The sequence below is a fragment of the Nycticebus coucang genome, chromosome 11 (assembly GCF_027406575.1).
Source record: "Nycticebus coucang isolate mNycCou1 chromosome 11, mNycCou1.pri, whole genome shotgun sequence".
Lineage (NCBI taxonomy): Eukaryota > Metazoa > Chordata > Mammalia > Primates > Lorisidae > Nycticebus > Nycticebus coucang.
Genome location: NC_069790.1, coordinates 54661911 through 54683671, shown reverse-complemented (window position 1 = coordinate 54683671; position 21761 = coordinate 54661911). Strand labels below are relative to the sequence as shown.

Here is a 21761-nt window from a genome sequence, read left to right as displayed (position 1 = left end):
TAAAAGGTAAAACTCAAATTATAATTAGTATGTGCCAAAATTTTATTTTGTATATTAACATTTTAATGGAATCTTACTTTTATTTTATAAGAGTATTCATATTGTAAACATTCTATGTCTACCTAGTTGCTAATATAAAGACTTGGTACTTGATGCGCACATGATAACACACATGCTAATTTAGGAGTAATATAAACTGTTAATGTAAAATGTTCCTAAGCCACCATTTGCAACTTTTCTGAATAGTGTGTTAATTGGGTAGCAGGGCAACTAGGAATTAGAACAAGAGAAGCAGGAAAAAGGAATCCTGGCATTATTGAGAAAGGAGACTTTGTTACAAAGTAATCTAGTGGATTTATGTTATTTTAAGGGAGGTATTTGACAAGTTTGGTTTTTCTCTTAACCCAGCACTCTTCCTTGTGCATCTTCCAAGCATTTCAGAGGAATGTGATCACAATCCACAATCTTCAATTTTTTAAATTTTTTAATTTTAATTTTTAATTAAATTTTAATTTTTTTAACTTAAAAAAAAATTTTTTTTTTAATTTTTTTAAGGATACAGGGCAGGAGATTCAGAGGTGCATTTCCCTGGGGCCTGAACAGTGTGGTCATGCGAGTGGATGTTAAGTGTCACGGATTGTACTGGGGTAGCTTTGAGTGCCACACCCCGAGTGACAAAGGCTCCCAATGTTTTTTAATGCATTTATTTGTGTGTGATTGTGGTATGTGGAACCCTCTGAACTATCTCTTGCCCCGGTCTATGGAAAGCACTTATATAATCACACTCTCCAGGAGAAACTACTACTAACGTTTTGGAATAGTTCCTTCCAGATGTTTTCTATACCTTGTTTTCATACATAATATGTCTTATATACAGACTTGTATCCTACTTTCTTGATAAAGGTACCAATGGAAAGAGATCTCAACTGACTTGCCAGCTGGTACAGGAATTCCTGCCAGATGGCCAGCCAGCCCTTACAGAACTGCATTCTTTAAGCACTATGAGGGGACATGTGGCCCAGTGGTGGAAGTTTCCACCAGTGTTGGAGAAAGGATCACACTGTGGAGTATAGTAGAAATGAAACATGAGAACCAGTCAAAACAATTAAAGAAATAAAAGTCCAGAAATTTTAAAATTGCACACAAACTTTGTGGACACTCCATATATTCTAAGCACAGTGTTAGACGTGGTAGAAGATGGTCAGAGAAGTATAAGGCAGATTTTCTGTCCTCATCGTGGCTTGTTTACAAACAACCAGATTGGCTTTGCTCTCAGCAAAAAGATGATTGACAGATAAACTCTAAACAAGAAGGATTCATGGGCCACTGGAAAGGATTAGCCTGTTCAGTCAATATCTACTAATCTTTAGCTCAAAGTTACAATGGAAATTTGGGTTGCATACAGATAATATGGTTATAGAAACTGCTTTGGGTAACCTCATAGCTTTGAAAATTTCCCTTGTACTAGTAAGAGGAATTGCTATTCATTGCAGGGATCATGGACTAAATAAATATTTTCTATTGCTAGTATTTCATTTGAAATTTCATCTAAATTTGGATACTCATTAGTTATTTCATTTGCTCAATGGCCTCATGAGGGAGGTCCAATTTACTCCCACTATTCATAAGGCAAAACTGAAGCTTGGGGAGGTTTAGTAATTGGCTCTGGGCCACATGGGTAAGAAATTGTAGAGATATAGCTGCTTCCAGAGGCTGCTGCATGCAAAATTAAGATATGACTGGTAAGGCTTTGTTCCCCATCTCTCCCCAGAGTGGGGAGACTCTTCTGTTGCTAGGTTAGTTGGTGATAATCACATTGGTCAGGAAAGGTAAGGCTGTGCTGCAGTGACAACAAACCATCAGATCTCAGATGCTTGATACAACGAAGGTATTTCTCATTGACCCTACATGTCCATCCGGAATCAACTAGGAACTCTACTGGGCTTTGTTTTTACTCTGGGACCAGCTTGAGGAAGCAAAGAGCACTGGAATATGAATCAATAATTAAGTGCTTCTACTCATAGCTCATCTGTCACGTGACCCATCCAGCCATAGAGGGCCAGGAAGTACCATTCTGCCATGTACCTAGAAGACGGATAGCCAGAAGTATCCCAAGTCCCCATGGCTTCCTCAGGAGACACTGGCCCCATGTGACCAGACTCTTCATTCCTATTGATATGCTGCTAGCAAGTTCCTTGTGACAGGGCCGCACAATGGCAGCCAGGCAAGCAGGAACAATCCTCACGGTTCTGGCAGCGAGGACAGCGTGGGGATACTGGAGCAGGGGGAAGAGTCAGGGGCCTGTAAAGAACAATATTATGTGCCAGGCGCCGTCTGAACATGCTTCAGGTGTGTTAGCCTATTTAACCTTCACAACCCTATGAGGTAGGTCCAATTAATCCTCATTTTAGAAAGGAAGAAACTGAGCCACAAACATGAAGTAATTGCCCAGGAAAATACAGCTAGTAAGCGGCAATGTGTGGAAAGTGAAAGCTGATAGACTGGGCCCAGAGTTCACCCCCTTAGCCATTGAGTTCATCCTCCTGCTTGGGGTCCCTGCTCAGAAAGGATCCGAAAGTCATACACCTGGGCTTGTTTTCAACTCTGTATTCCCCACAGTGATGTTAACTTTCTATTGAGTGAGGTTCTTTTTCAAGGGTGCATAAAACTATGGCCTTGCTCTAACTGTGAAGATGAACGAGTTGCTGTGTGTGAACCAGACACAGCTACACACGCCTCACTCTAAGTCAACAAATGCTGGGGAAGAGAACCCCAGCTGTGGCCTTATCAGTTGCAGTTGTCTGTGTGTATGTAAACCTCATGGACTCGGGCTCCACGGCGAGGTATAAACAGCCCATGAACAGAAAGGTACAGACACAAGTAGACGTGCCACCAGCCTGGAACTGACCAGGAGGTATTCCTCTTGCTCACCATAAAGTGCCCCCAGGTTCTAACTCTTTAAATGACTCAATTTCATTGGCATTACTGGGTACCTTAAAAAAAAATCCTGTCACCATCTAAAAAAGTTATTAATCTAAATATGTTTGTTCCATTACTCTGTCCAATTCTTTTTCCTTGAGATGAAGCTCTAAACATTAGGTCTCATGATTTAGATAGCTGGAATGCAGCTTTCTAAATTACCTTATTCTAGCAAAAATCAGAAAACCATAAACCACAGTCAGCTGTTTTTTCTATTAGGACTAACAAAAAGTATGCATTAAGTGTTTAATTGTATACAGCACTGACGTCGGTGCTGCTAAAGTGTCAGCCCTGTTACTATACCATGTTCAGCTGAAATAAGCTATTGAGTTAATGTAATTATGCAATGAAAAGTACATTGTGCTAGCTTTGAAGATTTGCCACCAGTTACTCACAAGACAAGATCATTGATTACTAACTCTAGACCCAATTTTTTAAAAACCAGAATGAACAGTGTTAATCCATTACCAACTGTATTAGTTTCCCATTGCTACTGTAACAAATTGCCATAAATTTAGCGGGCTTAACACAGGCAAATGTATTCTGTTTGGGAAATTAGAAGTCTAAACTACAGGTGTCAGCAGGGCTGCATTCCTGCTCAAGGCTTCAGGGGAGACTCTTGTTTCTTGGCCTTTATGAGCTTCGAGAGGCCCCTTCCTCCAGTTTGCCACCCTCAGGCTTGGGTCTTCACTGTTCCTCCTTCTTGGATTCTTCTGCCTCTTTTATAAAGATCCTTGTGATTCTATTGGGCAAGCACCAAGCAAATCTCCCCACCTCCACATCCTTAACTTAATCACATCTGCAAAATTCATTTTACCATGTAGGCAACATGCCCACTGTTTCTGGGGATTACAACATGGATTTTTGGGGGGGCCAGGAGGGTGCATTCTTTAGTTTACCACAACCAGCAAGGTTTTTTAGATGTGTGATAAGTTATGTAACATTTTACTCTAAAAATCATTACATGAAAACCAGGGAAGCATTGCAAGAAAAGAAAATATGAGATATAAAGATCACAGACGAGAATGTCACAATGTCGTAGTTCTCCAGTTCTAGTATCTTCTGTCAAGGAATTAAAGAGTTAACTTTTTTCTACCTTTTTTCATCCTAGGGCTGTCATCAAGTTGCTTGCAGATCCCTGTGGCTCTGGAGTTGGGCATCTCCAAATTTATCTACAGCTTTGCAAAGGCCAGATGCTTATTCTCATGGTTCCAGGGTCTTCTGGGCTGCTGAGCTGGGCTTCTCATGCTGGGTCTTCTGTTTCTTTAACCATCTTTCCCCCTACTTTTCCTCCCTGTACAGAAAACACTGCACAAATATTGGCATCCTATGAGGGAGGTTGAAATATTGGCATCCCATGAGGGAGGTTGAAAGCATCCTCCCAGATCTTTCCTGGCAGGAGGGGAGTGGGCAGGCACCTGACCCCACCTCACCTTGTTTCTTCTTATGCCTGGATTTGAAGCTGCCCCTCGAGTCATGGGCAGAAACCAGAAGCAGCATGAAGACCAGGGCTTCTTTCCTTGGTCTTTCTACTTCAGTCCTTCACAGGCTCCTCTCCCCCACCCTTATTATTCTACTCCTTATTCACTAGCTATCCAGGTGGGTGTCACTTATTGTTGCCTCCCACCCAAGGGACTGAAGGCCAGCTTTGGTAAGTAATAACAGCTGCTGAGATAGAAAGCTAGGAATGAGGCCACTTGCAAATCTAAACTTCCCTGGATGGGTGGATCGCTTCAGGACAGTTCTCCCTTAAATAGGGGCAGATTTTCCAGTTGCGTGAGTTAAACTGGTTCTCATACCAAGCATCCCAGTGAAGAGATCTTCTCCTGTGCCCCTGGGAGGGGAGAAGCGCTGTGCGCGTGCCTATGCCTGCCTTCTGTTCACAGGACCTGGTTCCCACTAGTCCGCAGTTGGAATTCAGCTAAGGTGCCAGCAGGGCTGCTTGACATGTGCGTGCAAATATCTGAGAGCTGGAAGTGACAGCCCGCATCTGGACCCATTCCAGTCCATAGGGCCAGAACTAGGATGGGACCAGTGAGGTCTGTGACCCACTAACCTCAGGTGTAAAAATTAAGAAAGTGCCATCTAGTAACCAAGAAAACCAATATTTTGATGGAAGTACTTTTAAAAATCAAAAGTAACACAAAAAATCCATGATGAATAAGAAATCAATATTTAAAATAAACATTCGTGTTGCATACTGGGTTATATGAGAGTTTGAGGCCAATGGGAAAAAATCAGTAATAAAATTTTGATGTTTGTTTTCATTATGGATTTTTTTGGCATTAATTTTGATTTTTAAAAAATTGTAGTACAATATTATTTATCTTGATCATGGAGTTTTTTGGCACCCCCTTAAATTTTATGTCCCAAGATGAGTGGTCCATTCCCCTCACTGGAGTGCCAGCCCTGTAGGAAGAAGGGTAGTTTGGAGACTTTAACTCATCTGAATGTTGTCACAACCCTTCAAAGTGGGTAAGACAAGTGTTAGTATCTGTATCTTGACAGTGAAGGAGCTGAGTCCTAAAACAAAAGGCACTGCGGAAGAAGAGGTTAAAAATAAGATCTGCAGACTCTGAATCTGAATCTTTATGTAACTGCTGATGTTCAAGATCACTCTAGACCTGGAGTCCTCAAACTTTTTAAAAAGGGGGCCAATTCATTATCCCTCAGACCGTTGGTGGCTGGACTATACTTAAAAAAAAAACAAACTATGAACAAATTCCTATGCACACTGCATACATCTTATTTTGAAGTAAAAAAACAAAACGGGAACAGATACAATTCACACCACTTCATGTGGCCTGCGGGCTGCAGTTTGAGGACGCCTGCTCTAAACCAATAAAATCAGACTGTTTGGAGGCACACCAGTATTAATCTGTTAGTTTGGGTTTATTCTAATGACTCCAATGATTTTCAATCTCCAGTGTACCAAAAAGTTATCTAGGAGATTCTTAAAATCCAGATTCCTGAGTCCTAAGTACTGAGACTCTGGTTCAGAAGGTCTGGACTAGAACACACAGCTGCAATTTTTAAAATAATCACACAAGTTTATTTGCGCCAGTGGGCCATCAGGCACTCTTGGGGCCCTCTGTAAAAATGCCAGGCACTCTGGCTGCAAGAGGTTGGGGTTCCTTTTTTTTTTTTTTGAGACTGAATCTCACTAGGTCGCCCTTGGTAGAGTGCCATGGCATCACAGCTCACAGCAACCTCCAACTCTTGGGCTTAAGCAATTCTCTTGCCTCAGCCTCCAATGTAGCTGGGACTACAGATACCCACTACAATGCCCAGCTATTTTTTTTGTTTTTGCAGTTGTCATTGTTTAGCTGGCCCAGCCTGGGTTCGAACCTGCCACCCTTGGTGTATGTGGCTGGTGCCCTACTCACTGAGCTACAGGTGCCACCCAGAGCTTGGGGTTCTTATCAGTAATGTATCCGCTTATAAAAAGATGTATGTTCTTAATGTGGGTTAAAATATTTCTTTGTCTAGCAAAGGTAACCTTGAGTGAGTAACAAATAACAATCATTAATCCATCAGCACTATTGTTAATTATAGGAAAGAAGGGTCTTAATCAGCAAAATTGATTTATTTTGATGCACAAGAGAAGGAAAATCTGAAAAGTGAGGGACCACTCCAATTAGATGGGGTTCCCTGAGCAATTGTGGGTCTGCTGGAGGGCCTTGAGTACTTGGGATAAGCACCCCAAAAAGAAAGGGAATGGGACTTCAAATACTAACTTTGTCTACTGAATAATTTTGCCAATGTTGGTTAAAACAGACTTTAACTTTTTGTCAGGGAAGCTGCTAAACCTGGACAAGTGGGAGAAAGAGTTATAAGAAAAATTAGTGTTTGTTTGTTTTTTAACCTTAATGCACATGAAAATGGTACCTCAATCTGCAAATGCATTACCAGGGTCATAAAAGTGGAAGAGAAAGTTGAGCTGAATGTGTGCTACAATGAAAGCAACTTGAGAAAGAATCTTGCCAATGTTTCCAGGGAAAGTTTTCTGCTTGAGGTCAGAGGCATGAACATCAAGCAAACAAATAAAAATATTTAAATTGGACTCTTAAACCATTCATCTCTGAAAAAAAATAACATCTGATATTTTCTTTTCTATCAAGTGGATTTTACCAAAGCTTTTCATCGAGGCGTGCGATTTCCAGTTACCCTGTTCTTAGCGGTCACTGTAGCTTCACATAGCTTGATTATGGCAAAGAGCAGAATTCCACCCCAAAATGAAATTTATTGACCTGTTTTGTTTTTTGCACTGTGGGTAAAAGAAGTGGCAATGGGAGCCAGTTATCTAATAATTGAAGTAAAAAGAAGTTGGCCTAATGAAGTTTTTCATCTCAAGCGTTCAGATGTCCTTGTTCTCTGCCTCCTGGTATGTGGGTACAGACTCCATCTTTATACAGAGGTGGAGGGGGCCAACACTCAAATAGCAACAAAATTTTAGGAGCAGGCCCTGAAAACTTGAAAACTGTTTGCCTTGAAAAATTGTACTTGGAAGATGATTGTTTGGAAATGCATTCACCTCTAAGCAATACCAAGCCTGATGTAGAGATTTTCAAATGTGCTGTCCTGGTGCTGCCCAGGAGAATATAGGAATATTCTTCCCTTTCTAAAATACTCCTGCCTATAGCTTTGCTCCATTCCCGTGGCTGCTCCTTAGCTCCCCTAGGAACCAAACAATGGTTCTCAAACATCAGTAGCATCAGAATTACCTGGAGAGCTGGTTAAACTGCAAATTGCTGGACCCCACCCCTCGAGTTTTTTATTTGGGAAGTCTGTGTGGGGCCTGAGAATTTTTATTTTTAATAAGTTCCCAGTTGGTGCTGATGCTGATGGAGACTTTGAAAACCATCAATCTGGAGAGATGGTTCTTGAACATTAGAATCACCTGGGAGCGTTTACACAACTGCTGATGCTCAAGATCACTCTAGACCAGGGGTTCTCAAGCTTCCTAATGCTGCGGTCCTTTAATACAGTTCCTGTGGGTCATGATCCCACAGCTTGACAACTGCTGCTCTAGACCAATAAAATCAGACTGTTAGGAGACGGTCCTGCATTAGTCTGCTAGGCCTGCTGGAATGAACTACCTCAAACTGAGTGGCTCAGAGCAACAGAAATATACTCTCTCTCAGGTTTGGAGGCTGCACACCACACGACAACCTCAAGGTGTTAGCAGGCCATGATCCCTCAAAGTCTGCAGGGAGGGAGTTGCTTCTAGTTTGTTGCCAGTAACCCTTGGCAATGCTTGGTTTATAGTATTTCTCTCCAGTCTCTGCATCCACCTTCACGTACTCATGGTCCATGTGTATCTGTGTCTGTGTATCATCCTCTCTTTTTATAAGGATGCCAATGATTGGATTTAAGTCTCATATTAACCCAGTATCACCTCTTCTCTTTTTTTTAATTATTAAATCATAGCTGTGTACATTAATGCAATCATGGGGCACCATACACTGGTTTTATGGACCGTTTGACACATTTTCATCACACTGGTTAACATAGCCTTCCTGGCATTTTCTTAGTTGTTGTGTTAAGACATTTACATTCTACATTTACTAAGTTTCACATATACCTTTGTAAGATGCAGCGCAGGTGTAATTACGCCAATCACCCGCTCTCCCTCCTCCCCCTTACCCCTATACTTAAGTTATAACTGGGTTATAGCTTTCATGCGAAAGCCATATATTAGTTCCATAGTAGGGCTGAGTACATTGGATACTTTTTCTTCCATTCTTGAGATACTTTACTAAGAAGAATATGTTCCAGCTCCATCCATGTAAACATGAAAGAGGTAAAGTCTCCATCTTTCTTTAAGGCTGCATAATATTCCATGGTGTACATATACCACAGTTTATTAATCCATTCGTGGATTGATGGGCAGTTGGGCTTTTTCCATGACTTAGCAATTATGAATTGGGCTGCAATAAACATTCTGGTACAAATATCTTTGTTATGATGTGATTTTTGGTCTTCTGGGTATATACCTAGTAGAGGAATTATAGGATTGAATGGCAGATCTATTTTTAGATCTCTAAGTGTTTTCCACACATCTTTCCAAAAGGAATGTATTAATTTGCATTCCCACCAGCAGTGTAGAAGTGTTCCCTTTTCTCCACATCCACGCCAACATCTCTGGTCTTGGGATTTTGTGATATGGGCTAATCTTACTGGAGTTAGATGATATCCCAAAGTAGTTTTGATTTGCATTTCTCTGATGATTAAAGATGATGAGCATTTTTTCATATGTCTGTAGGACATGAGCCTGTCTTCTTTAGAGAAGTTTCTTTTCAAGTCCCTTGCCCAGCCTGCGATGGGATCACTTGTTCTTTTCTTGCTTATACGTTTGAGTTCTCTGTGGATTCTGGTTATTAAACCTTTGTCCGAGACATAACCTGCAAATATCTTCTCCCATTCTGAGGGCTGTTTGCTTGCTTTACTTACTGTGTTCTTGGATGTGCAGAAGCTTTTTATTTTTTTTAATTTTTTTTTTAATTTTTTTTTATTAAATCATAACTGTATACAATGATATGATTATGGGGCATCATACACTCACTTCATAAACCATTTGACACATTTTTATCACAGTGGTTAACATAGCCTTTCCGGCGTTATCTCAGTTACTGTGCCAAAACATTTACATTCTACATTTACCAAGTTTCGCAAATACCCCTATAATATGCACCACAGGTGTGATCCCACCGATTCCCCTCCCTCTACCCACACCCCCCCCTTTCCCACTTCCCCCTATTGTTAAGTTGTAGCTGGGTTATAGCTTTCATGTGAGAGTCCCAAATTAGAAAAAAAATACCCAATGTACACAGCCCTACTATGAAACTAATTTGCAGAAGCTTTTTAGTTTGATCAGGCCCCAGTAGTGTATTTTTGAAGCTGCTTCAATTGCCTGGGGGGTCCTCCTCATAAAATACTCGCCCAGACCGATTTCTTCAAGAGTTTTCCCTGCACTCTCTTCTAGTATTTTTATAGTTTAGTGTCTTAAGTTTAAATCTTTAATCCAGTGAGAGTCTATCTTAGTTAATGGTGAAAGGTGTGGGTCCACTTTCAGTCTTCTACAGGTTGCCAGCCAGTTGACCCAGCACCATTTGTTAAATAGGGTATCTTTTCCCCACTGAATGTTTTTACTTGGCTTGTCAAAGATCAGATAACAGTAAGTAGCTGGATTCATCTCTTGGTTCTCTATTCTGTTCCAGACATCTACTTCTCTGTTTTTGTGCCAGTACCATGCTGTTTTGATCACTATCAATTTATAGTTTGGTCTGAGGTCTGGTAGCGTGATTTCTCCTGCTTTGTTTTTATTTATGAGTAATGTCTTGGCTAGTCAAGATTTTTTCTGATTCCATATAAAATGAAGTATTATTTTTTCAAGATCTTTAAAGTATGACAGTGGAGCTTTAATAGGGATTGCATTAGAATTGTATATTGCTTTGAGTAGTATGGACATTTTAACCATGTTGATTCTTCCCAGCCATGAGCATGGTGTGTTTTTCCATTTGTTAACATTTTCAGCTATTTCTTTTCTTAGAGTTTCATAGTTCTCTTTATAGAGATCTTTCACGTCCTTTGTTAGATAAACTCCCAAATATTTCATCTTCTTTGGCACTAACTGATTTTCAGCTTGACTATTGTTGGTATATATAAAGGCTACCGATTTATGAATGTTGATTTTGTAACCTGAGACGCTGCTGTATTCCTTGATCACTTCTAAGAGTTTTGTACTACTACATCCCTGGTGTTTTCCAGATATACAATCATATCATCTGCAAAGAGCGAAAGTTTGATCTCTTCTGACCCTATATGGATACCATTGATCACCTTTTCTTCCCTAATTGCAGTGGCTAAAACTTCCATTACAATGTTAAAAAGCACTGGAGACAATGGGCAGTCTTGTCTGGTTCCTGATCTAAGTGGAAATGATTTCAATTTAACTCCATTCAGTATGATATTGGCTGTGGGTTTGCTGTAGATGGCCTCTATCAGTTTAAGAAATGTCCCTTCTATACCAATTTTCTTGAGTGTTCTGATCATGAAGGGATGCTGGATATTATCAAAAGCTTTTTCTGCCTCAATTGAGAGAATCATATGGTCTTTGGTTTTTAATTTGTTTATGTGCTAAATTATACTTATAGATTTACGTATATTGAACCAGCCTTGAGACCCTCGGATAAAACTGACTTGGTCATGATGTATAATTTGTTTGATGTGTTGCTGGATTCTGTTTGTTAGGATCTTTTTGGATATTTTTGCATCTATATTCATTAGTGATATTGGTCTATAATTTTCTTTTCTTGTTGGGTCTTTTCCTGGTTTGAGGATCAGGGTGATGCTTGCTTCATAGAATGTGTTGGGTAGTCTTCCTTCTTTTTCTATATTTTGGAAGAGGTTTAGTAATATAGGTACTAGTTCTTCTTTAAAGGTTTGGTGGAATTCTGAAGTAAAGCCATCTGGTCCCGGGCTTTTCTTTTTAGGGAGATTTTGTATGGTTGATGCTATTTCAGAACTTGATATGGGCCTGTTCAATATTTCCACTTGATTCTGGCTAAGTCTTGGAAGGTGACGTGCTTCCAAGTATTGGTCCATTTCCTTCAGATTTTCATATTTCTGAGAATAAAGTTTCTTGTAATATTCATTAAGGATTTTTTGAATTTCTGAGGAGTCTGTTTTTATTTCATCTTTGTCATTTCTGATTGATGAGATTAGAGATTTTACTCTTTTTTTCCTGGTTAGGTTAGCCAAAGGTTTATCTATTTTATTGACCTTTTCAAAAAACCAACTTTTCAATTTATTGATCTGAGGTATAATTCTTTTGTTTTCAATTTCATTTAATTCTGCTCTAATTTTGGTTATTTCTTTTCTTCTACTGGGTTTGGGGTTGGAATGTTCTTCCTTTTCCAGTTGCTTGAGATGTCCCTTTAAGTTGTTAACTTCCTCTCTTTCCATTCTCCTGAGGAAGGCTTGGAGTGCTATAAATTTCCCTCTTAGGACTGCTTTTGCGGTGTCCCAGAGGTTCTGATCATTCATGTCTTCATTGTCTTTTTGTTCCAAAAATTTGGCAATTTCCTTCTTAATCTCATCTCTGACCCAGCTATCATTCAGCATAAGGTTATTTAACTTCCATGTTTTTGTATGAGTATGCAGATTCCTGTTGTTACTGAGTTCAAGTTTTATTCCATGGTGATCTGAGAAGATGTAAGGAATAATATCTATTCCTTTAAATTTACTGAGGTTAGACCTGTGACCTAAGATGTGGTTGATTTTGGAGTATGTTGCATGGGCTGATGAGAAGTATGTGTATTCAGTTTTGTTGGGATGAAATGTTCTGTAGATGTCTGCTAAATCCAAATGTTGGATGGTTAGGTTTAAATCTAAAATTTCTTTGCTCAGCTTCTTATTAGAGGATCGATCCAACACTGCCAAAGGAGTGTTGAAATCTCCAACTATTATGGAGCTGGAGGAAATCAAGTTGCTCATGTCTGTTAGAGTTTCTCTTATAAATTGATCTGCATTCTGGTTTGGTGCATAGATATTAATAATTGAGATCTCATCATATTGAGTATTACCCTTAACAAATATGAAGTGACCATTCTTGTCCTTCCTTACTTTTGTTGGTTTAAAGCCTATTGTATCTGCCAGTAGAATTGCAACACCTGCTTTTTTCTGGTTACTATTTGCCTGAAATATCGATGACCATGCTTTCACCCTGAGCCTATATTTATCTTTTAAGGTAAGATGTGACTCTTGTATGCAGCAAATATCTGGCCTGAGTTTTTGTATCCCATCAGCCAACCTGTGCCTCTTTAGAGGACAGTTTATGTCGTTCACATTGATGGCGAATATTGATAAGTCTGATAAACTTTTTGGTATCGAGTTTTTTGAAAGTCCAGTGGACATTTTTAATCCTTTCGCCACTGTGGAAGTTGGAGTTTGATCAAAAGTTTCTGAGTGAGTTTACTTTTGGGTAGAGGATTGGGCTGGTCATTATGGAGGATAAGTCTGAAAATATCCTGAAGAGCTTTTTTGGTTATGGCAAATTTCTTCAACATATGAATGCCATTAAAGTATTTAATTTCTCCATCATAAATGAAACTCAGTTTAGCTGGATACAGGATCCAGGGTTGAAAGTTATTTTGATTTAGGAGATTAAAAGTCGATGACCACCCTCTTCTGGCTTGAAAAGTTTCAGCAGAGAGATCTGCAGTCATTCTAATATTCTTCCCTTTGTAGGTAATGGATTTCTTACATCTGGCTTCTTTGAGAATTTTCTCCTTCATATTAACTTTAGTGAAGTTAATTATGATATGCCTGGGGGATGTCTTATTGGGATTGAGTCGTGCTGGGGTTCTGAAACTATCTACTATCTCAATTTCAGAATCTCTTGGCATGTCTGGAAAATTCTCTTTCATAATTTCATGGAGAAGGGCCTCTGTGCCTAGCAAGGCCACTTCATCAGTTTCAGGGATTCCAAAGAGGCGGATATTAGCCTTCTTCGAATTATCCCAGAGCTCTCTGAGAGAATGATCCGTTTTTGCTCTCCATTTATCTTCCTCTTTGAGAGTTTGGGAGCGTTCAAAGGCTTTGTCTTCAATGTCAGAAATCCTTTCTTCTGCTTGGTCCACCCTGTTACTGAGGGATTCTACTGTATTTTTCAGATCTTTGAGGGCTGCAAATTCTTGCTTCAGTGCATCAAAATCTTTGGTGGTTTTGTCTTTAAAGTCGTTAAATTCTTGAGACAACTTTTGAATTTATCCTTGAATTTCTAATTCCAAATTTTCCTCCATTCTATTAATCTTGTTTGCAATCCAAATTCTGAATTCGATTTCTGACATCTTGGCCAGCTGTTTATGAATGGGATCTTCAGTTACATCTGCCATATCTTTCCTTGGGGGGGTTGATCTATTCTGGTTGTTCATGTTACCAGAGTTTTTCTGCTGATTCCGCCCCATGATTGTTTTACTCCCTTTGATTTTTCCCCTGTAGCTTTGTGGAGGACCCGTACAGTGCTATGGCCTGAGAAACTGGGGACATGTTTGGTGTTGTGGGGTTAAGTGGTTCTGTCTTGTTTTCAGCTGGTCTCTGTTCAACCTTAGGGAAATAGTTACTCTGGGTTGAAGTCCCAGCTGTGGAGAAATACCAGCAATTAAGTCACTCCGCCTCCAACAGACAACAATTGGAAAAGGAAAATCAAACCTTCCTACAACCACATGCCCAAGGCAGTTCAAAAGGTCCAAATCAATTGTCTCAGTCAGCACCTGTCTCAGGTGGAAGAGTTTAAAAGGTCTCTGGCAACTGGATTGGAGGGGTCTGGTGACTACTCAGATGTGGCTTGCTTTGGTGCTCTGTGGAGTCAGGAGGATCCACCCAGGAAATAGATCAGTCTGGGAAGGTTGATGCCTCATTCCCCACCTTGCACCTCTGTCACACCCAGTCACCGGTAGCTCGGCAGGGCTGTGACTTAGTTGCCTGTAGTGAACAGATACTCCAGGGGTTTGCACCTGCTTGAATCACAAGAAAATCTATTTCTGCTCAGCCAGGCCGCTGCGCTCTGCCTCTATCTAGCAGGGGGAGGTGAGGCCTGACAACCTCGGGCGCTTGATGGAGGCTGGGGGGTTTTCACTCAGTTCCAGCCCCGCCCCTGATTGCTGTTACTGACAGAACAGAACAGAACAGAACAGAACAACTTTGCGGGAATTTGTTTCTGTCCCTGCTAAATTCCTCTGCAGAAGAGAAGCTGTTTTGAGTTCCCAGAGCCTGTGCCTCAGGCCCTGTGTTTGCTCTTGCAGGTTTGTATTGGGTTACCTGTCAGTTCTAGCCTCCTGTCTTCATTTGTCTATAGGCTGTCAATCCCCTAAGGGTCGGGTGCGTCTTAGGCTCAGTATAGTGGTCCTCTGGGTCAGCCCTGCGCTGGTAACTTCCTGGATCTGCACATGCATTTCTAGTTCCTGTGCTCCACCCAGGCTGGTACCATTTCAGGCAAACCCTTTACTCATGGGGCCTGCGTTTCAGTCCCAGATCTGTTCCCTGGTGGTTGCCACCTGAGTAGATGCCCGGCCTCCTCTGGTTGCCCAGGGAGACGGGGGTGTGGCTTCAGAATACCCAGGAGTGAGCGCTATTTTTGCCAAAAAACAGCTGCTGCTCTGTGCCTCGGGGCACCACCACTCCAGTCTGGTTCCCTCTGAGCCCACCGTCCTCTCCTCACTCCCATGTTGTAGAGTCAGCACTGAACAGCTGCATTTTTGGCCCTGTTCACACCCCTTGAGAAATCACCCAAGTATCTGGACTCCTGAGGGACAGGCCTCCAGACCTCAGAGTGAGAGTGAAGGGGAGTGCTACGAGCCCAGAGTTGCAGGTAGAAAATATATACAGTTTTATACAATTTTATGCCTGGCAGGAGAACGCCGTGGTACCCTACTAGGGGAGGTAGGTCCAGTTTTTAGAGGGTCTCTCCTGTGGGAGGGACATGTAGTGGGAGGACATTTGAACTCATTTGTTTGTGGGGCACTCTGAGCTGTTCTCATGGGGGAGGGGACTCCCATCTGCTTTGTGATGGATTTTGTACCTTTTGTTTGTATCCTTGGGGTTGCAGCTCACCTCAGCGGGGTTGATGTGTGTTCTTCAACCTTCTCTCTTGATGCAGCTCTAATCCACCAGGTTACTTGCTAAATTTCTGTCCTTTAACTCTCCTTCTGGACGGGAGCTTCTGTGGAAAGCTGGCTTCAGTCAGCCATCTTGTCTCCACCCCCGACCTCTTCTCTTAATTTACATCTTAATTAAATGCACAAAGACCTTTTTTCTAAGTAAAGTCACATTATGAGGTTTTGGGTAGACACGAGTTTTGCAGGGGGTGGGAGGTGAGGAGTGAGGAGATGCTATCCAACCTGAGTACAGAGCCCCCACTTGATGGTAAGATCCCCGAGGGCAAGATCCATGTGGTACTCAACCTCCATGAAGAGTCTGGCACAGAACATGATGGAGAAACAATTCTTGAATGGGTGAGCCCGTGTGTGCTCCGCTTCTAATTCACAGTGATCCCAACATAATAGATAAAGCACACTCGTAATTTATCTTAAAAGCTTGTTAAAACTAACTGCAGATTCCAAGGACATTACAGTGTTTATCTGTGTGACTAATTCAGCTCTAAATTAAAGGCCTTTTGCTCAAACAAGGAAAGATATTGAACATATATCTTTTTAGAAAGATCCATATTCTGTTCCTTGGGGCATTTTATAGGGAAAAGAATATACCTATAAAGAGCCTAGATTACACACTTCTGAAAGCTTTTAATGATAAGAAGCAATGTTTTTGAACTTTCCATTATGAACGAGAAATAATATTTTCACATGAAACAAAAATGCTAAATTACCAAACTGCCTCCCTAGGGTTTTGAATTTTGTACAGTGTAAATGACTGTTTTCCATGAATGAAGACCACAGGGGTGTTTCTTTCAAATGCCTGTGATGCAAAGCAGGAGGCAGGATGCTTGTTGCCCAAACTTCAGGGTTGGAAAGGCTATCATTCATGGGACTGGGGTTTTGGGGGTGGTGAACAGGTCATGCGGGCAGGCAGAGTGTGGTCACATGTTGGAAGGTGTGGTATGGATTGTGAGTCAGCTGGAAATCAGAGAGCCAGTGAGGTTTGGTTTGGATGAAGTTGCACCTCAGGGTCGCCATCAGGATTGTCCACGTGGCTTTATTTTGGCTCTGTTATGCCCATGGTGGGTGTGGGGGAGGGTTGTGAGGTTCTCTGAAGATTGCTCTGTGAGCTCTTGGAGTAGTAATGTGTATAGCGGGGCATGTACTGAACTCAGAATTAGGGGAGCTGGATTCTGAGCCAGCTCCACCACAAATGATCTCCGAGGTTACTTGTAGTTTTTAAATATATGGATGTGGGGGTGGACATGTAATGAATAACATCTAAACTTGTGTATCCTGCTTTGCTTTGCTGCATCTGTGTTATGCAGGTAACTTTTAAACAAAAATAAGCTGAGAAATTAGGTCACTTACTTGCTTTTTGGAAGAATTTTTTCCATTCATGTATTCTAATTTTAACATCCTTTATGATGAAAAAATTCTTCTTAACATTAGCCACGAACATTGTAATGTTTAGAAGTAATGAAAAGTAAATCTAAGTCTTTTGGCAACAGTTGTGATGTTTAAAAAAAATCTTTATAACTAATAGTTTCAAATACTTTCCAGTTTTCTTATTTAACCAGGGGAGTGATGGCTTGTCCACATGACATTGGGTTACTTCTCCCTTGAACCACCTTCTCTGCTAATGAACTCTGGTGAGAGAAACTAAAATCATCTGGTTATTTCTGAGCAGATTCTCTGCTTTCTGAGAAGTTGGAAGTTCTACTTAGTTCTCAGACCCTAATAGTTTGTTTAGTTCTACAGATTCTTCAAGGTAAAAATCAAGCACAGTCAAGTATATGCAACTGGGTGTTTCAGGATTTGGGTGAGAGGTGTGTGCCGGGGAGGGAGGGTGTTGCCAGTCAAAGGTAGCCTCGTGCTTCCTTGGGCATCTTCCTGTTTTTCAGACTTTTCATAAGGAATAAGCTGCGTTCCTGCATGAGCTTGACGTGTCTCTGCTCCCTAGCAGCTGCCCCGCATCTTGGAAATTATTCTCTGGCATGAAAGATACATGTTAATAGATCTGCAGTCTAATTCTGTTGAGAGAAAAAGTTCAAATTGAAGGGTGATTATTTTTTTTTAACTGAAAAGGAAACTAAGCTTTTATGGAACATGTAAATGCAAAAAGAGTGTTACATGCATTATTCCTTCAATCCTCACTATGGTCCCAGTTTACAGTTGAGAAAAAGGAGGTCAATAGCTCACAAGTGCCAGAGCCTCATTTGAATCCAGCATACAAATCCCACTTGTTCCTTGGGAGCATTGTGGTTTGCTCTCAGTGTTTACACAGTCCTTTTCTTAGTTATACTTGTTTTTTCTTCATTGTGGTAACATGTGTAAGATAAAAATTACCATTTTAGCCATTTTTAAGTGTACAGTTCAGTAGCATTAAGTACACTTACATTGTTGTGCTAGAATAAACACTATCCATCCCGTGAACATTGGCATCCTCCAATCTGAAGCTCTGTACCCCTGAAACACAAACTCTCCACTCCCTTTTCCCCCAACCCCTGGTAACTGACTATTCTATTTCCTGTTTATGAATTTGACTATTATAGATACCATGAATAACTGGAATCCTACGATATTTGTCCTTTAGTGTCTGGCTTATTTTATTTAGTGAAATGTGCTCAAAGTTCTTCTATGTTGTGCCCTGTACAAGGGCACAGTTCCTTTTTAAGGGAAAGTGATGTTCCATTGTGTGTGTGTGTGTGTGTGTGTGTGTATCCTCCCAACCCCCCAACCCCCTCATTTTGTTTATCCATTTATCTGTGGAAGGACATTTAGGTGTTTCTGCCTTTTGGCTATTACAAATAATGCAACTGAACATGAATGTACAAAAATCTGTTCAATATGTTTCTTTTGGGTACACATGTATATTCAGCAGTAGGACTACTGGACCATATATTTTATAAAATATATAAATGTTAACTGAAGCTATCACATGCTCAAATACATTTAAAATTGTTTTTAAAAGCATTTCCTATCCAAGTTCCCAACTTTCTTCATTCTCTCAGTGATATCACATTCTTCCAGTTTCCCAAGCTTGAGATCTTGAGGTCACCTTGGACTTTTTGCCACTAACTTTCCTATGTCCTTGCTTATTTCTTCAAAATGTCCTTGAGCTTGAGTTCTTTCCATTACCTCTGCCATGAAACCTGCCAGTCAGCTCAGGTTTTGTCGCTATAGCTCCCTCCAGCAGCTGCCTGACAGAGCTCCATGCTACCAGCCCTCCAATAGCATCATCAGGGTGATTTTACTAAACGTCAATTTCATCATGTCACTCCCTGCTGGAGAATCTGCAGTGGCACTGAGTTGGGACTGCTGTGCCTGCCTTTGAAGGTGGTGCGCTATCCGATTCCCCTCCTATCTACTCACCGTTACTTTATCCTTCCTCCTTGCATTCTTCTCTGCTCAGAGAACTCGCTACAATATTCATATCATAAACCAGGTTTCCCCCCCATCTATGCAATTGCTTTCCATTCACCTGGTCCTCTCACAAAACCATTTCCTGTTGCTCTTCAAAAATGAATATGGTCTCCGTTTATTTCCCACGTTTACCTATCCTATAATTTTGTGAGAATCCTATGATTCTGGACAGATACGTCCTTGCTGGTTCATGAAATAAGACAAAGTAACAGGAGGACAGAAAATTGCAAAATGTAGAGACAAACTTTTATCGGAGCCCTTGGGAAGAAACTGCTTTTCACCCAGGAAGAAATGTCTCATAGCGGTTGTCAAATACCAGGAGTGCAGTTACATAAATAGTTCCTTATGCAACTTTTTCAGTGTGGTGTGTAAAGTTGGGCCAGTGAATTTCCAAGGCAAATTGTTCCTCAGGTGAGTCTGTTTCTCATTTTAAATAATTCTCGAAATATATGAAATACTCAATAAGGGCTCCCACTCTTCTCCTACGGGTTCTGATGATGTCTAAACCCTAGAAACACTCCAGTGTAGGAAATCAGAAGCGTTCTTACTACTACTAAGTTTGGCAGCTACTTTTCAAAATAGCTTTTGAAAAGCTTTTAAGTCCAGTTAACAAACAGAAATTTTTCTCCTTGAGGAGGGCTTAGGAGGCACAGTTTCACACCTTATAATAGTTTCATAAGTGGATGATTTGACACTAAATTGGGAATGCAAATGATTCTGCTCTAAGCAGATGTGACATCCAGAAAGTTAACCCCCAAATCTAGCATGCCATCTTCTTGCATTAGGACATGGGTGTTAGAATTACAACATTCACCAGTACATGTTTAAGAACAGAATATGTCAAAGAAGGTCAGATAAATAAGAGATAGAGAAACTGACACACACACACACACACTCGCCCAGAGAGAGAAAGAGAGAGAGAGAATAAATAGCATTGGAAGAATAATCTAGTGATCGTTCAGGCCATAGGAATGTTGTGACATTTTAGAGATAAGTTCATCAATTAAAGGTAGCCAGGATTTTTTTTTTTAGTCATAAATAATGAATAAAATCATATAAATGAGCTCATTTCCATCTTCTATTTATGGATATTATATTTAGAGGGATTGTTCATAAACAAACACAATATTTGGAGCTAACATGACGGAGTGCCTTTCTGTTTTGCTTCTCTTAGGTGAGTCAAATGGGCCCTGCAGGTCTTTAAAATGATATTCTTCTAATTCCTGCTAACTGTAATCTTAAGAGAAACGTATTAGCAAAATATTTTGAGGACTCCTAATTGCAAAGCGTGGTTGTATTCACTACAGCAGTTATGAAAGTTAAAACTTAAAAATACCCACCATTTTACCAATATTTAATTAACAATGCTACATCACTGTCAGAACCAAAGGCTCTGAATACGCTATTATTGTGGCTTGGTTGATAGGCAGCTAGCTTGTCAGGAAATGATCAGTATTGGCCCTGATTTAGGGCTAATTTCATGGATGTTTTCCAGTTTCCATGATCTTCCTTTCCCCTTTTCTAAACAAAAGTGCTTCTGAAAATTTCTGTTTAACATCTTTCACTTTGAATAAAGAAAACACAAAACATTCCCCTTGCAGCTGGTATTGGTGAAATTACTTCTCTGGAGGGAGCAGCAGATGAGAGTCTCATTTGAGAGGCACCAGGCAGAGGTTTCCTTCTGTATCAGAGACCACACTCAGACCTGCAACCTGAGATTTGTCCCTCCCCCACCTACCTACACACACGCACACACACACACCATCTAAATGAACACAGATGGCTGGCACCCAGAGCAGGCATCTAGGAAATCGGCCGCGGGCCTCTCTGGTTGCTGTCATTTCATTCTACAGACAGAGACCCTATCAGATGCCAGTCTTGTTTCTTAATCCGAGATCATTCTCATTTGGGAATTTAGCTACTTCCTGATAGGAAATAAAGCAGAAGCATCAGAAAGATACCCAGAGTTTGATTTGACTAAAGCCAAACATTCCTCTAAACTCACTTGTTTAATACTTGTGTAGTATTATATTTGACGAAAGCCATGTTACAACAAAATCCGAATCAGTTCCTAAAAGGCAATATTTTTTTCCTCCAGAATTGCATAGCATCATCTGATCACCTTTTTTTATTTTTGTGAAATAAACTCATTTTTCAAACATAATATAAAACAAAGCCACACTCCACAAATGCTAAAAAATAATCTGAATCTTTATATCCCTCCCAATCAAATGGAACATATGTTTTCCCCCATTTATTTTGGTATAAAATATGTAAACAATTACCAGGATTTGGAGGGCATCCTTATGAAGAGGTTGATATCTCAAAGCTTACTATTGATTTATAGAGTTTGCTAGTTTAATAGAAGACAGAGTTAGGAGTAAGGAAAAAATGCTGCTTTCACCAGGAACAATAAATATCTCAAAGGGGAAATGCAAGATTTAAGAGTAATTTTTATTAGACATATATAGTACAGTTTGTGGATCCAGGAGGTGTTTCTCATTGGAACAACTTCTATGTAATGAACATTTTGTAGACCTATCTCACACGTTGTAGTACATTTTATATGTCTCAAAAATGCAGTGATTATATTCCAAGAATAATTTGTTCCGTCTGAATTTCTCGCTTTTCCTTCATGGATTTATAATCTCCAGCCTGCAGATTAATACTACATTAACAAGTATAAAATATTTATTTAAG

At 40.4% G+C, this 21761-nt stretch overlaps 1 pseudogene; it reads right to left on the bottom strand.

Moving 5' to 3' along the window:
* Positions 1–2183: 2183 nt before the first annotated feature.
* LOC128598320 (putative protein SEM1) lies at positions 2184–4457 on the bottom strand (annotated as a pseudogene).
* Positions 4458–21761: the final 17304 nt, after the last annotated feature.